The following is a 19036-nucleotide window of genomic DNA, read 5'->3' as shown; positions in this document are numbered from 1 at the left end:
CTAAATACAAACACTTGATCCTCTTACTCTGATCTTGATCCTTTGAGATCTGATTCTTGATTGTATGCCTTGCTATGTTATTGATCAATTGAATATTTCACTGCTTCTTTGTTCCTCTAAGTCTTTTTACTCTTCATTCTGAACTCCAGTATATCTTCTTCATACACTCTTTTTCTGTTTTCATACAATGAGATTTTGTCTTCCTTATAAAGACATTCAAAGACTTAGGACTAGATATGGATCTATGATCCACACTGAATCTCTATTTGCTGCTTATTCCTTGCACTTTTCTTATTGGTTGCATGCCTTTTCCATTTTTCTTATTGGCTGCATGTAGATTGCATAGGGAAAATAAAAGATTCAATCTTATCATTTTAATCTTTTGAGATTCGTCATATGTTGGCCACAAAAATAGTTTACATCTTAATTAGTGAAGTTATAGACTTATATGCGCGCTCTGTGTTACTCAGCACTTACTGATTCCTGTTGCTAGGTACATATAATAAACTAGCTTACTCAGCACTTAAATATCACTTAGCTCCTATATCATGCTTGGCACCTAAAGTCACTAGGCACTTGTTCTTTACTCGACACTTGATCTTCACTCGACAACTGAAGTCTACTTGGCACCTGAAGATCACTCGACAATTGATCTTTACTCGGCATACATAGTGTGCTCAGCTCTAATATAAAAAGTGATTAAGTGTGTTGGCACTCAAATGTCAAAACCATTCTAAGACTAATAGATAAGTATACATTTATTAATCAGCCCCTTGAATCTGTCATCCATATTTCTTTGGAATGTGGCTCTTTCATTTATTAATGCAAAGGGAATTCTTCTATATGCAAAGGTTCCCTATTTTGTTGTGAATGCAAGTTTTAATTTTTTCTCCTCATCTACAATCACCTAGTTGTATCCCAAATAGTCATCTAGAAAAGACATCATTTTGGATCCATTCACAATTTATAATAATTCATCAAGTGAGGTAAAAGGTTTTTTATCTTTTTGGGATGCTTGATTTAAATTGTGATAATCCAAGAAGAGGTGCATTTCTCCAATCATTTTTGTTACTCGCACCAAGTTAGCAACCCATGCAGAATGTTGGATTAAAAAATTAATATTAGCATCAAGCTACTTTGTGACTTCTTTCATTATTAATGGTTTAATAATGGGATTCACTGGTCTTTCCCTTTGATGAAAAGGCTTAGCATCAGGCCTCAATGGAATATCATGAGTGATGATGTCAAGATCATACGTCTTGAGTTCTTTGCAACTCCATGATATGACATCTTTGTATTTGATAAGTATCTAAAGAATACTTTCTTATTCTTGAGGATTACATGCCTTTCCAATCCTTACCAACTTAGGGTCTTCTTTTGTGCCTAGATTATATGAATTATTTTCTTCAATCCCTTTTTCTTCAATACTTCTTTGACTATTTGTTGATTTGTCTTAATCAAAGATGCATTCCAAATCTACCATCCCCTTAGTAATAGTATTGGTTTACAAATTTATAACCCCATCTTCATTCTTAGGTTTATTATTAAGAGTATCATAATTTCTTATCCTTTCAAATAACATGTTGTACATAATGAACTCAAGAATATGTTTGTAATCTTGGAAGACTTGGAAGTTACTGGTGTTGTTTGGAATAGATGGGGCACCATCCAATTCAATAGAAAAACTTTTATATTTTTTTATTTTTTTCAACAAGGTGTAATGCACTAACTGAAATTGTAAAGAGCTTCAGATACCATGTTTCCCCTTCTTGGAATAGACCTTATTTTCAAGGTCTCAAAATCTTCAATCAAATCCCAAAATATTTTTTGGTAAGAAAGAAGTCTTCTATCATTGCAAGATTATATTGATTCAACCTATCTAATCACCAATTGAGAGTCTCCTTCCAATATGAGAGCTTTGACATCTTTCTCTAATGCTAAGAGAAGTTTGTAAATCAAAGCTTTATATTCTGCAACATTGTGCATACATCTAAATTATAAATGATATGTAGCATAATAAGACCTACTTTTGGGATTAATTAGTTCAATACCTACACCATCTCCTAATTTACATTTAGACTCATCAAACTTGAGTGGCCAAATTGGTTGCTCTTTCACTTTTCTTGACTTTCTTTTATTTGTTCCAAGCTTTTCTTGTAGTTGAACTTTGAAGGATTGTTTCTTCAAATCCATTGCATCCTTCCACATCATGGAATTGGTGAGTTACCCTTGATTTCCTTTGATATGGGAATCATCCCTTTTTGTTGTTGATCTTGAATTTCCCCAATCAATTTTGTCATTTTATCAATTTTTGGCTTAGGGTGAACAACTACTTAGGTCCATCCTTGACCTTTTACAAAGCTTCTTCTCCTTAGGACTTTAATCATCCTTGGTGGAGGGTAAGACAAAGCTCCACCATCTGAAGAGGTGTCACTATATGATGCATTAAGATATTCTTTTTCCATTTCATTATTCTTGATGACTTTGGATATGTACATGGGACTTGAATTGTCTTTTTGTATCTCACTCAAAGTTTGACCATTTTTTTAGTAGATTATCTGAGTCAATACTTGTGAAATTGCTTCTTCAAAATGTGAGCACTCAAATTATGAATGACTTGCTTTTTCCAACCTAAAAAATCTTAGAAGGAGCAAAATGTTAGGGTCAGCTTCTTCTACTAAGCATTGTAAATTCATAACCATGTTGTCTATAAATTGAGTCACAGTCTCTTTTCTTGGGATAGGATTCTGGGAATCTCTATTCAAATTGTTTTTTTTACCAACTAAGATTATGTCAAGAGCTATCACTTTCCAAGAACCTAAATCGTCTTAAAGAAATGCTACTTCATTTGGTGGATTGTGCTTAGTTATCATTGTCTTTAGCTTTTGCTCAGCATCCATCTTCATCTGGTTATTCAATCCTCTCCAGGACAACCATAGTTGGAGAAAATTAGTTGAGAGACATCTCCTTAGGAATCTTGCCCATTCTCTACTTAGCAACAATTCATATGATTCCAAAATTTCCACCACATGTATGTCTATGATGTCTTAAATTTGGTGGTATGTACTCAACTGTATCCAAACATATTTCAATACCCCAATAAATTTACTTATGTTTTATCAAGTTGAATCATTATTCAATCTATGGGTTGCAAAGTTATTCCCAACCTCTGAGATATCAGAGTTGCATGACATTACAAGAAGCTCTTAAATCTATGAGACAATTGTGAAGGTTTCTTCCAAAAATTCTAAGATTGATCAAGAAAGAAAGTACTTCGACCTTGTCTTTATACGTGGTTGGCATACCTCAGAAGTGTTAACTTGTTGTGGTAATGTCTTTTGAGGCTCTATATTAGGCATTACCTTGGTATGATCAAGAGTCTTTAGTAGTGATTCCCTTTGATGAGATTAATTTTGTACCATATCAAACAAGGATATATGGGTGCTCTAATAGGCACTAGATTATTATTCTCTCTTAGATCTAAAGGAGTTGGTTGTAATGTGGAAGGAATACCATCTTTCATGGCTTCCCTTCAATTCTAAAAGTTGTAAGTATTTTTATTTTCATTTAGAAAAGTGAACATCTCTTCTAGTTGAGAATTTAATTCTTGACTGAATGCAAAAATAAATTCTTCATTGACTTGTTCTTCTGTTCTTAAATTTTGTGCAGAAACATAAGATTCTAATAGCATATTATTGAAATGCATAGGGTGCTTATTGTTGGTACCTTGTGAATTCTAGTTCACTTATTGATTTCCATTGACATATGAGTCACCATCATTGGGTACATTTTGACTACTATCAAGTTAATTAATGTCTACAAATTGAGCTACAAGGATGCTTCCATTGTTTGGACAATTGTTCCCTTGTTGATATCATCTTTGGAAATTGTCGTTGTAGTCAAGATGATTAAAACAATTCCTTGCATTTTTATTTCCACTAAAATTCTTATTCTAATTATACCCATAGTTGTTGTTGTAAGAATATCTATTCATTCTTTGAAAGTTGTTATTTTTCCCTTTTGACAACCTTAAATGGATTGGCTCATTGGTAATCTAAGACATGGTCTTCTTCAATTGACCTAACTCCGTTGTAACATTATTTTCTTTTTCAATGATTTTGTTGCCTTTCTCTCAAAGAAAGAAGCTTTTGGAGGCTCCAATATTGAGTAAGTTATGGCTGGAGCTATTATATGTTGTAGTTGAATTAGACTTGGAGGAATAGATTCAATAGGCATTACTTTTTCTCTAGTAGGATATGTCTGTTGGAAAAATGTTTAGCATTCCCCTTGGGATTTATAACAAGAGCTTAACCACCTCCTAGGTACTATAAGTTGAGTGGTTGTATTAGGCATTGATAGATTGATATTTTGGTGCAATGATAACCACATTTTAACAAGTGCTATTAGAGCTTTGTGAGTGGTTTGAATCCTTAGACCCTCGGGTAACACCAAGGGGGAGATTGTTTGAAAAACATTCAACACTCCTATTAGGATTCATGAAAAGGGCTTTACTACCTCCTATGTACTATAAGTTGGGTAGTTATATTGCACATTGATAGATCAATCTTTTGGTGGAACTAAAACCCCACTCTGACAATGTCAATATTGTCACACTAGCTTAAGTTGGAACCATCAATCCACCTCTATTAGGATTGGATTATTTAATGAAGGTAATTGCTTCTTCAAAGATTTTTTCCAATGTATCGATGTCTAGAGTAGGTAATTTCCTTAGGAAGATAGTAGTGAGGTGGTCCATAGTATTTAAATTAATCTAGATTACAACTTCAATTGGTAGGGTGTAGGGTGTTTCCAAGTTGCGGTATGCCATGTGAAAGTGATTATTAAAATGTGAAATTGTCTCGACTAGATCCCTTATGATTGATATAAGGTGATGATGTATCATAGAGAAGTAGACAATTTTTTTGAATTGATTTAAGAATAAATTTTCAAAGGTGGCCCAGTTCTAGATACATCCAGGTGGAAAATTCACATACCAATTAAAAGAAACTTCTCCTAGTGTGTACAATAATAAATGGAGGACCACATTCTCTTATTGAGTTTTTTTTCCAATTTCATATTTATTTGAAGACCTTGATATGATCCTTAGTTTTTCATGTTTCTTTGTAGATGAAGCTTGCAAATAATTTCTTAGGCTTCTTGGGAAGGTCATTAAATGCACCTTGCAAGTTGATTGGTGAATCTATCATATTTTCAAAAAAGGGCATTGGTGGAGGACTAATTGGCACTATAGGTGGAGGTACATTTAGAGTTGCAACTAAAGAAGATGGTGAAATTTGTAATGCAAGTGGTAGAATTCTTGGAAGTCCATTGTCATTGCGACACTTGCAAAAATGACTGAGTTCTAGGAACTCCTATCCACTAGTTGAAGACCTCAAAGCTCACTAAAATGGAGATGCGGATCAAGATCTTTTAGTTTGTGTTGATTCTAGAAAAGTGCACCTCTACAAGGCACAACTCCTCAAAAAGTGCACCTTCTGACAATGTCAAACATATGTTTTGTGAATGTCTAAAAATTGTAAAATTTTCAAACAACTTATTTTACCCATTTTAATGGTTTTTCAATGGCCCTCCTTCTAGCACCACTTGTATTGAGCTATCATTTTGCACAATGTTGAATGACATATATCCTTTTAAATCACTCTCTTGAAAAGTTAATCAAGGACCAACTCCAAGGTTTCAAGTGGGTTTTTCAACTAACCGGGTAACTCAATTGAAGATAAATGTGTATGTTCATGAGGAGGCCTTTTTCGTTAAATCAATCTTCTCAAGCCATTGTTATCTTAAATGTAACCAAAAAAGGGATATATTTTTGTATTTTCTATTTTATGATGAATGTAATTTATCAATTAAACTATATGAATTGCTATTTTAACCAAGTTTCTTAAAAGAAAACAACAAATATAGGTTAATAGGACATTAAAGTGAATAAATGAAAAGGGAAATTCTTAATGGAAATAAACCAAGGTAACAACATGTATGTGAATTAAATTATCAAAAGGATCAAGTAGGAAACCAATGAAATTGAGAACAGTGCTTCCTCTACTCCACTAATGCAATAGTCAATGAGAACTCAATAATAACCAAAAGAAGTTTCATGTTTCATCAAATGGCAACATCATGGAAAGTTTTCTTAGATGAGACAAGACACTATTCAGTAACAAAGATGGTCCTTTCTCCAATTTGTCACAACAATGGAATTCATTAACAAAATAAAAATACCATAACTAAAAGACCGCACAATCATAATAACAAAATAAAACTATTAGTTCCATTATTATTCATGAACATATGCATTCAAAAAAATAACATACTCTAGCAAGAATAACTACACTTAGAATGAGAGAAACAATAACATATATTATTGCATGAAAATAATGGCCTGGACATATTACATCCATGTATTTATAAGAAATCATCTCATCTCTTTGTGTTTGGAGCAGGAGTTCTTAAAATGTAAACTTATGCAAAAAACTAATAAACCAAATGTAGTTTTATACAAAATGACTCTCTAAATGGTGGTTAGTAGGTCCCTACCCTTGTTTATATCCATTAATGGGTACATGAGCCTTTACATGACACAAAACAATGAAAGAATAAGAAGTTAAGAAGGAATCTATGAGACAATCAAGAAGTCTCTAGAAGCTCTAAAAATGGAAGCTCGACCTTCTTTTGGCATTTCTTGGAGTTGAACTACTATCAAAATGTGTTTTCCACATGGAATGCTCTAAAATAGCAATTGGAAATTAACTATTGATGCATTGCTTCTTCTTCAAAGCTATAGGTGCACCTTGGTGATAAGTTCCAAAAATCTAATAAAATATTCTAAGTGTCAAATTTGAATTTCCAAGATCTGGGTTTTCTCCCCCTTTATACCAAAATGATGTTTCAATGTTTATTCTTAAATTTATCTATCACCTCTTCTACTTCATTAGCTTATGATAAATCTAAAGTTTCATACTTATTCTTCAATATTTTCTTGTAATTATTGACTTATATTCGAGTCTCTGCAAAATCTTCAAGCTTGGTATTCAGTTTAAACAATGCCTCTTTGGTTTTGAATGCTTGTCTTATTTCATCTTTTGGTGAAGCTTCTTTAAATATTCCTCTAAATTTTTGGACTAATTATTACTCAACAAAAATCTTGGTTTATTACTCACCTTAAGAATATCAAGACTACTGGCATTATAGTACCTTTCTGCTTCCAAAAATTGCTCTTGAGCTTCATCTTTAATCTGTTAGATTTCCTAATGTGATCCCTCTATTATTTTATTACCTACTAATATCTTCTTAATCTAGTCATCAAGACTATAAAAATCCTCTATAGCATATAGATCCATTAACATCTAGTACCTCTAACCCTTTATTGATCTTAGTTCCTATAAAACATTGGCCTAGGTATGCACTTCATCTATCAGCCTAAAATATTAGTTCACTATGGAAAAAAACTTTTCAGCATATGATTGGACATAGTGCAATAGGTTCAAATTTCTCTATATTATTTACACTCCCCTCTCCTTAACAATGTCACACCATAGTTGGCATGCCTCCAAAAATTTGTCCAATTGTGTTCCTACCTATTTCCTTCCTAATGTAGCTCCAAGAGGGACCTCTAGATTTACTAGGTCAATGGGTCCCACTACTTCATTTAGGTACCCTCTAAGTAGTTCATTCTTCTTTTGCAATGTTATTAGTTTTGATTCATCCTAATCCATGTATTCGAATACCTCTTTTAGGGCTTAAGTGATTAGTAATTAAGCTATGTCTACCATGGGCTTTCCCAACATGACCTTTATTTGGTAATATTTTGTAGTTAGTTCTTCGATTTTAGCATGATGAGGAGGAATGACCATATGAGCTAAAAAATTTTGGTCTTGATTTTTCATTATGAAGACAAGAGTACTAGCATCACCTTTATGTGGTTTAGGCTTCTTTATCACATTAGTCAATTCATTCATGCCTTCCTCTATTGTTAGTTTTAGCTACTTCTTCTATCAAAAGATAACCTCCCTCTTTTAGCCATTATGGTGTGGTTCGCATAGGTGACATATACTTAGCTGAAGAGGTTGGTTCTACAATAGGCTCATTTCCCTTATTACTTCTTTCTATAGTCTTTTCATGTCAAGGAAGATATTCAAAAGGAGCTTTTGCACATTTCTAGGCTAATGATCTAGCCTCTATATCTCAAGGAGTCTTTTGAGTTTCTTCCATTATTTGTGCCTCCTCAAATACTTTATGGGCATGAAGTTGTTGGAATTATCCTTGGTTTTTTGTTCTTCTTTTTCTACTTGAATGACTAGAGGAGGTCAAGCTATCGACCCTTTATCCAAAATGACCATATCCTTTGGTGGTAGGAGTGAAATGCCTAAACATTCTTGAGGAAAAGAAGGTAATTGATTCTAGTTCTCAACTAATGGCCCACTCATGGAAGTATCTATAATCTTATCTCCCAACATCTAAAAGCTCGTTTGCATAAAATCAATGTCCAAGAGGTCAAAGACTGTAAGAATTTTCCTAAGGGAAAAATTCACCCAAGAACTAAGAACTCAAACACAAGCACATAGTAGACCAAAAATGGAAATGATCAACTAATCAGAGTATGTCCAAATACATTGCTCTGTTCAGAATTTGATGTTCAACACACTAGGAGTGCCTGTATATAAAGGCTTCTTAGGAAGCACCTAGAATGTCTCTAGAAACAACCAAGAGATAAGACAACTAAGCAGCTTATCCATCATTCTAGATGAAGGGATAAGAATGACAAAGTGTCATATGTGTGTAGAAGATTCCAGTGTTGTAGACAACATGTGCTTAAAAGAGGTGCAGACCCCTATGATGTCATCAAGACAACTCACAAGAGTGCACAAAATCTTAAGTGTCTCACAAATAAAATAATGCAAAATAATTAAATAATGCATTAACCTATGTAAACTTAAGTAAGTGTAATAAGTAAATAGTTATTTACACCAACACCCCCCCCCCCTTAAGTGCAACTTAGGGGAATGCCCTTAACCTTACAAACTAGGATGAAGATGCATAATGGGTCCCGGCTACTAGGCCATATTAGGTACCCATGTACATAATGAAAATGCAATCTCTCATAAAGTAGGGGAAGAGGGAAAACCTCATGGGAAAAACCCTCCCCTAAAAAGAGAGATAAATATGGATGCATGGATGGATGGAGTAATCAAGACCCCCCCCCATTATGACATACATCCATGTATATACAAGAAAGAATGGAGAAGGAAAAAACCTCCTACGAGGAAAAAGTTCCCCCCCAAAAAGGAGAAGGAGACAAGGTAGTCCTCCCCCATTCTTAAAAGTAGAGGGCCAATCAGTGAAGAACGCTCCTATTTAGAAGTTGATCCATGACCTTTGTATGATGTTCCTCCCCTTTGGAAGAAACAAGAGCAAGGGTACCTGTGAGATATGTCCCCTATATGGAGAAGGAATCTCTATGATGATCAGTGTCTCTAAAGCCTATCCAAAAGTCCTTGTGTCAATACTGATGATGGCTTCCTCCAAAACTGCTAAAGAGAAGAGCAGATCAAACAAGGAAAGATGTAGAACTTGCTTTAGGAAACCAACAATCTTCTCATTTGATGGAGAGACCTCCCGCATATGTTGTAAAGAAGAATCCACAATCATGCCAATCTGGAAGGATTGATCATGTAGAGCATGGAGTTGAGGGTCAGAGTGTTCCCTCACAACAACTATAGAAGACTTCTCAACAAAGAGAAGCGAGAAGTCATCATAAAAGTCTCCCATATTTGTTGTGTGTGACTCTTGTAAGGAAACTTGGCAATAAAGAATATAACCATTTCCACATAACCCATAATAGATCTAAAATAAATACAGAATTAAAATCCAAATGCAAGAGAATAGACAACATACCCACAAAATTGTGACACAAGATATACCCTGGGAAACCCTCATTGAGGGAAAAAACCTAGCCTCCAAAAGCATCTATCACCATGTATTATTCAGCAAAAATACCATTGCTATACAACCATGGAAGCCTTCATGGCCATAGCCACAACCGAGCAAACTATGTGAACAAGCATGAATCCACACATCCCATGCCATGCTTTCAACCTTCACAAATGCTCCCTTGGCTAACCTGTCAAGCCTTGTCCCGCTCGACTCTTGCCTTTTGTCTTCTCCTTGTCACTCTACAACAACTACACTTGTGGCTACTTATATAGTAGCAAGTCCCACAAAACCACCAAGCGGTATTACATAAACCATGTGCTACCTAACGCACTGACCCCACATTTAATATTGGGTATTTAATTCTTTTTCCGCAATATTAAATAATTACATGAAATATTTTCACAATGTTACAATTCAACTCATCGAGAATATTCCTAAGAATCTTTACATGTTGCATGTCCATCTAGGTGGAACATTACATAATAAAATAAAATAAAATATAACAATATTATGCAATGTGTGCAACACCCATTATCTCAACAATCTCCCACTTGTTGTATACATTGCATAGGATCAATTCGTAGCCACATAAATGAACAAGAGAACAATCCCTCCTAGCATATCCACCATCATGGATCAAAATACTCCAAGTGCTCCATCTTGGTACCTGCAAAAAAATCAAAGTATCCAACATCTCAAACATGAATGATCTCACCTCCTATTATGCCACTGCCACTGGACATACATAGAAACCATCCAAAGAGAAAGCCACCCAACCTGTCTCATTAGAAGATCATAAAATCCTGTACTGGCTAAAATGCCAAGCACAAATAAACCAATCCAAAGGTAATCACATCTATCCGTAGTTGTCAAAATATCCATAGCTGAAATAGCAACGACAGCAAGTGCCAAACCCATCCAACTATCCATACCTCAAAGGTCTAACAAGTGAATCTCATATCACTAACATATCTAATCTACAACCTGCAATCATAAACCTCAAGAGAAATACCTACCACATATATACCAAGAAGCTCCCAATACAAAAGATAATGTCAAATCTATAACCAATCTACTCAACAACATCTCAAAGAAGTGAATCCATGTAGTATCAATGACATCCACAATACATAAACTGATATCCTACAAGAAAAAATCTCATAAAAAGTCTCCAATAGTTTCCCAAATTCTCCACAACCAACGAAGGAAAGAGATAAAGGAATAACCATGTCATCTCTCACATGACATACATGAGCACAAACTAGTGATCACAATCTCCAACCAATCTCAAATCCAATGTAGGCAAAATTGAACATCCAAGAAGATAACCAAGACCAAAGAAACCATGCAAATCATAACCTGTATCATGTCCTTCTACACACACCTCTAGATGTAAACTGTGCAAGTATGATCTCCTCCATAAAAACCCAACAAGAAGCCTCAACAACACCCAAACCATACCATATAACTAATCATGGATGTAAGCCTCTCACAAGAAGATCAAACTCAATAAAACCATTCCTAATCCAAGGAATATGCCCAATATAAAACCATCTCCTAAATTCAACCAGCATAACAACATATGCACATGGAGATAACCAATGCTAAACCATCTCTTAAATGAACCCTCCAAAACTAACTCATGTACCATAGCTCAAGATCCATATCCATGAAAGACAAGCATGAATATAATGCAAATGAGAAAAACAATGGGCTATACCTCTCAAGTAGCAAACCGCCGAGTAGACCAAGAGTGGGGAATGAGAATTCTCATCAAGATACCCAAGTCTCCAACCAAGACTCATCTAAGAACAATCTACTCTCAAGTCCATATCAAGTGACTACCCCTCAGACTTCCTGCTGAAACAATCAACCATCCCAGGAAATACTTCTCTAATCCAAGAGAAATCAGCGTCTCCACCATCTCTCAGTATCCATGAGCACCTGTAAGCAATCAATCCATGCCAAATTCAAATGCAACATAGCAATATCATGACGTATCCAGCTTATGATCAGTGTACTCAATAAAGAGAAACTAAATCAAGATCAATGTCAAAGTTCCAACCATGGCCTCAGGAAAATAAACATGACAACATGATCTTACCATCTCAACTAAAGATATAACATGCTCCATATGAAAATACTATAACATGTCACAACTCTAAACATGTATCAAAAGTATACCATGACATAATAATGAAACCATCCTCATACCAAGGATAACATGCCAAATAAAAGCATAAACCACACCTTTACCAAGAACCCTGTGAGTCCTCAAGATGCAACCATCTCCATACACCATGAAGAAAACCATCTCCACATACCATGAAGAACCATCTCCACATACCATGAAGATAACCAAGAACTCCATGAGTCCTCAAGATCTAACCATTTTCACCTATCATGAAGATAACAAAGTGTGCCACGCAAATGTCAAAGATGCTTCTGCAGCAATAGGATCTAAGACAAACCTCCAACATCTGCAAACACTCAATAAATATATCAATGCCAACAACTCCCACTCAACTTTGGTACCGAGTCACCTATGGCATCATAACATCAATCCTCTCCAAACCAAGAACTAATCCTGCACTGTCACCCATCACTGTCACAAGCTCCCACTAAACTGTGTATCCAAGCTATCCATGACATAATTATGAATAACCCATCCTCTAACCATGAGAATCAACCAAGGCATCAAACCATCAAAGAACTCAAAGTGCACATCATGAGCTCCTCAAAAGAAACCAAATAACCATGATCCTCAACCAAGAAGATATACCACCATAACTAAATTAGAAAATCCAAGCTAATGAACATCAAGGATGTACCCGTATATCCAATCATGTCATGCCAAAATCCATGACACCATGATCACATCCATGAACCGAGCATCTGTCTCTCAAAGTGTCAAACCTGTCAGCATAAAATAGTCAACCACAATCATCCACCATGACTATACCTGGTAACAACACTTTTTCATTGAATATGACATCTTGGCTTCTTATAATTTTATAATTTTAGTATGGAGCCTGATCAGTCCCCAAGTGGGAGATTGTTAGAGTATGGTGGCTGACATGGTAGCCAACATATTATGGCCAACATATGGCCGACATGTTGTAACCCTAAAATGAATAAAATCCTTGTATAAAAGGGTTTAGGGTTAGGTATTTTTTATTATGTTGTGATGTGAAATTGGTTCTTGCGGCAGTATTGAGCTATAAGGGATTACAGATTGTAATCAGGTTGTAATCACTAGATTGTAATAAGATCGGACTTGTTTTTTGGTGGATGTAACCTAGGGATTGGGTGAACCACGTTAAATCTTGGTGCCTTGTGTTCATTTCTATGTGATCTATTATTTTCTGTTATTGATTATATTTGTATATAGTTTTTATTTCTGTCTGTGGTTTATCCTAACAACTCCAAGAACAGAACTGAAATGTCTGGCAAGAAATCATCACCTAGAAGACCATGAGTACCCTACAGTACTGAAGTAAATGAATTGGTCACTACAGAAAAGGATGAAGTATCTACCTCAAAAAGAAGATGGATGTCATCAATAATGTCTCCCACATCTTCAATGTGAGACTCCACGAACAATTGGGCAATGTCTAAAAGGAAGTCTTCACATGAACATAGAGTAGGAAGACATAAAGTATCATGTTGCACTAATTCTGAAGCATCTATGACTAAAATAGGATCAGTAGGAGCAATAAGAGCTGGAGGTGTGATCTCATCTAAAGAGGAGTCAGCTTCAACTGGTGGAAGAAGATCTTCTAGGAATGGAGAAATAGTTGGATTTCCATAAGTCTCCCAAAGATACATCCAAAAAACATATGGATCAAATGACTTAATTTTGATCAACTTTTTCAGAACTTTATATTCCATATGTGAATAGAGAGCATGTAAAATAATGTCACACTAATCAAAAGTAAACTCAAGATTCAGTGTATAGGGTAGTACATTGTGCTGATGGACATATGTGATAGCAAGTTGACTCCATTCTTGATAGTTGTTTGGGGTCAATTCAATTAAATCTTCCTCTTCCATGATGGATCAATCAATGAAATGTTCAAAATATTTGTGGGTTTTTGGACCTTCTAAATGTGATGCAAATATCAAATTTGCACCAACAAGCTTTAATCTTCACCTGCAATAAATCTCTCCTATGGCCCTATGGCCAATTTTTTTTTGGAAAATAATGCAGATCCAAAAAAAAAAGGTAGAGATGCAGATGAAAAAAATGTAGATCTGAAAATTAAATGTACAAATGTGAAATGATCATACCAATTCTGCAAATCAGTCCTTCGAGTGCCAGTTTGCAAAATTTTTTTTCCCTCACAATTGACTTTGGCCTAGGGTAGGCAGCTTTATAGCCAATTTTCATCAAATCAGCATTCTAGATGCCATGGTGAGGTTAGATCTGATGCTAAAAACTTGCAATTTCTGTAGCACTCCAGATTCAAGCTAAGGTGATGAAGCAAGCATGGTCTTGAAATGGCTATGTGATGAGAAAGTCTTCAAGTTGCTCTAATACCATGTAAGAATTTTCCTAAGCACAAAATTCACCTAGGAACTAAGAACTCAAACAAAGCACATAGTAGACCAAAAATGGATATGATCAATTAATCAGAGTATGTCTGAATACATTGCTCTGTTCAGAATGTGATGTTCAACACACTAGGAGTGCCTATATATAAAGGCCTCTTAGGAAGCACCTAGAATGTCTCTAGAAACAACCAGGAGATAAGAAAGCTAACCACCTTATCCAACATTCTAGATGAATGGATAAGAATGAAAAAGTCTCATATGTGTGTAGAAGATACTTGTGTTGTAGACAACATGTGCTTAAAAGAGGTGCGAAGCCCTGTGATGTCATCAAAACAACTCACAAGAGGTCACAAAATCCTAAGTGTCTCACAAATAAAATAATGCAAAATAATTAAATAATGCATTAACTTAAGTAAACTTAAATAAGTGTAATAAGTAAATACTTATTTACACCAACATAGACATTAGTTCCTTCACTCTCCATCTCTATTATCCAATTTAGTTGTTCATCTCTTGAAGTTGATACTTTGATATGCTCTCTTGGAGTGGATGGAGGTCTCTGAGTATAAATTCTTCTTCTCTCTTCCTCTACAGCTTTGGTCAAGTGGGTTCTCTTACTCAAGGAAATAAATTCTATTTTTTCCACTTCCCCATCCTAAACTTTTAGGATGGTCTCTTGAACTTTTGTGGAGGGAATATTCTTCTTCCTTAGTCTCCTCCTCTGAGCACCCAACACTTTTGTTTCTAATCTCACTCTCTTTGGAACTTAGCGGGAGGCTTCTTCCTCTATATTTCTTAGTAGTGGGACCCACTATTCGTTAGGTTGTTCCTACTCTTTTTTCACTTGTTGTGCCTAATCTAGAGGTTTATCTTTCTTAGTTTGAGGCTCAACTTTCCCTAGATTTGGTTGTTCTTTCTATGGAGCTTTTTCAGCCTTAGTCATGTGTTTCCTTTCCCTAGGGGCTATCCTTTTACTCTTTTTCCCCTTGTCAGCCTCAAAATACTTAACCTTCCATTCATTTTAATTCATCATTTTTGTCTTTACTAGGGATTGAGTGAGGTAGGTTGGTATGGTGAACTTTTCATCTTTACCTTTTTGAGGCCTATTTGTTGCTTGAAGAAGTATGGCCTAGGGAACTAGATTCATCTGAAATGGCTTCTAGATCTATTCCCTTATTAGCTCAACCACATGTCTGGCTCGATGAGCTATGTCATCATTTTCCTTGAGCCCTATCTCTGGATTAATGATTGGTCTATTGTAGATTTTATCTCTATTATACAAAGGATCCATGACTTCTAGGGCATCCTTTTCTAAAACCTTCAGATGAATCTTCATTTTCAGCATATTTTTAGCTAGATATAGAGTCATCCTAAAATAGTCCATTATGCAGACATCATAGTCTTCTATTACATTCATCCAATGATCTTCTAGGGCTTGAACATGGACAAATTCTTTTCATGCTAGATGCTAGACCATTCCAATGTTATTAAAATATGGGTGAGGAGAGTTGTATTCTTTCAAGGGATACTAATCCCATTCTGAATCAAATGTAGCAATGTCCTTCTTTTGCTTTACCTCAAATGCATTGATTGTAATCTGCTAGATCCATGTCTTTTTGTTTTTACTCACTCTATCATAAAGAGAAGTGAGCTATAAGGCTATCTCTAAGAGTATGATCTAATCTAAAGTTTATGTTTGGAACTTTTTGAGGTACAGAAGAATACTATCTACCCAAAGATATGTGAAAGTCTTGAGCTACTACTTCTATGATTTTTGTTGCTGCCTCTACTAACATTGTTTTTACATAATATCCTTCCATGAATATAATTATGGAAAAAAGGAATCCATCATTGAAAATTATATATTCCACACTCTACAATGGGAATGTCTTTTTCACTAGTTTTGGGTATACCACACATGGCCAAGCATTTGCATCTTGCATGTTTCCCTTTTTTTATAGCCCAAGATAATTAGTTACTATGCCCACTAGGAGGTACACTATGTATGATGTCTATTAAAAATGAGGGTCTATTTTAACAGTGACTAATTGCTCATCCAAGTTGTCACTTAGGATGGTGGCCCAATCAATGTGCATCTTTGTAGTCCTAATGGTTTCCATAAAGTGAACCATTGATGTTTTTAGGTGACCTATTGCAAGAATTCTCCTTTTTCTTCTAAGGAGGACAAATAAGTATGTGATGTCATCTTTAATATATCCTTGTGTAATATCCATATTTTGTACTCTTCAGCTCAGAGGTGTCCTATAAATCAAGAATGATGTATGTACTAACTCTTTATCATGTTTCTCATTCTCTTTGTACCACTTCTCTAATCCATCCTATGACATTTGAAGGTATTGGTCCAACCTTGGGAGGTGAAACACTTTACCTATGCTTTGGGGTTTGAGTTCTAGGACTATCTCTCTTGTGACATCCTTCACTACCTTCTCCTTAGTCACATAATGTTCTGCCAATGTCATTATTAGTTCAAAAGATTGAAGTGATGCAGGATGTGATGCTACATTCACCAATCTAATTTGAATCATTATAGATATCATCATTGAAATCTCATTTGGTTTGTTGCAATTGATCAAAAAGGTGTTATAGTCAATGTGGCCTAGCTTAGTATCTCAGATCTCTATGTGTCCATCCTAGAATCTTGATTTCTTCAATGCTCCCTCGTATTTGAATGCAACACGTTTCAGTGCCATTTTCTTAGCCATGGAAGATGATGATGATACCATTCTATTTTCATGTAAGAAGCAAAAATTAGTTACTATTGGTGTAAATAAGTATTTTACTATTTACACTTACTTAAGTTTACTTAGGTTAATTCATTATTTAATTATATTGCATTATTTTATTATTTTTATTCATGAGACACTTAGGATTTTGTGCAACCTTGTGATTTTTTATGTTGACAACATAGGAGTTCCCACCTCTATTTGAGCACATGGTGTCTACAACACTGTTTTGTGTGTCCCATCCTTGTAGGCTTATCCTCTCATCACCGCACTTACTTCTGTGCTTAATGGAGGATAATCCATATCTAGTGGACGTGTGCTTGGTTGTATGACACTTCATGATGCTAAATTGTATGCATTATAGAAGCTTTCCTATAGCCTTTATAATTAGGCACTCCTAGTGTACTCTAAGCATAAAGTATTAAATACATTGTTATTCTGATCATACTCTCTCCATTTTTGGTCTACAATTGTGCTTGTGTTTGAGTTCTTAGTTCTTGGGTTAATTTTTCTCTTAGAAAAATTCTTACATGGTATCAGAGCTTGGAGACTTTCTCATCACATAGCTGTTCGAGACCTCTTGCTTCATCACCTCAGCCTGAATTCAGAGTGTTGCAAAAATTGGGAGTGTCCAGCATAAGATTTGATCTCTCCATTGCATCTAAAATGCTAAACCGATCTGAAACGCTGAACCGGTGAAAATCAATTATAAGCACGCCTACCTTAGCCCATAATTGACCGTGAGGCAAATATTTTTTGTGAATCGGAACCTTGAGGCCCGATTTGCGGTATGGGTATGATCTTATTTTTAGATTTGTAATTTTTGGATCTATCATTTTTCTCTATATTTTTTGTCAATTTTATTTGCAAAATTTTTTGAATATATTATATTTCATTAGAGAAAAATTTTTATGCAGTATGAGCTGCCAAATCCTGTACTACACATTTTTGGAGGATATTTTATTTATTGCAGGGTATTAAAATTTAAATTTGTGAACCCGCCTTTACAACACTGTTGGACCCTTCAACATTTCAGTGACGGCAAGCACTTCCCACCGGCCAGCAGCCCAATACCGACCGGTGACTCCACTTTTCTTTGTATTTGGTGAGCATTTATTTTAAACAGTGCTTAATATGCTTCCTCCCCGCATGTGGGATCAATAACCACATCCCTGGTGGCAATCAGCGACCATTGTTCTCTGGTCTTCCCCCCGACCCATTGTTTTTTGCAAGTTTTCGGCCTCGTCCGCAGACCATTCTTCGGTAATGCAACATCTCTATGACCTTTGAGATTTCTGACGTCATGTTTGGCAGCAATATTCTTGCATCGTGACTCATGGTATTCTAACATCGAAGCAGAGGTATTCCGTTAACTGGCGAAGTTTATACACTTTTTGACAGTCGATTTAAACCTTCTCGCCTGCCCTCTGCAATGATCGTAAGCCTTCGAAATCATGACTGGATATTTTGGCTCCATGTAGAATTCACATTTTTCCTATGCAAAAGAGTCTAAGCCTAACATGTGGACGAATCCTTGCAAAAAACAATCAGTCCATGCGACCCTTTGATTCTGCCACACCTGCAATGAGCTATCCAGTCCCTGCTCGCCACATGAACATCCTTGCATGCAGAGTCCATGTCATCATTTTGACTAGGCTTTCAACCTAGTAGTGCCACCTCATCTCGTGGAAACTGGCCTTTTTTGACACATTCTTTGTCTGTACAGTATGGACGTGCAGTCATCAGCCACGTCAACATAGAGCACTTTTTCTTGCTGATGTCATCAA

The sequence above is a fragment of the Cupressus sempervirens genome, chromosome 5 (assembly GCF_028749045.1).
Source record: "Cupressus sempervirens isolate cs-2001-9-10 chromosome 5, ASM2874904v1, whole genome shotgun sequence".
Lineage (NCBI taxonomy): Eukaryota > Viridiplantae > Streptophyta > Pinopsida > Cupressales > Cupressaceae > Cupressus > Cupressus sempervirens.
Note: the sequence above shows the minus strand (reverse complement) of the source record.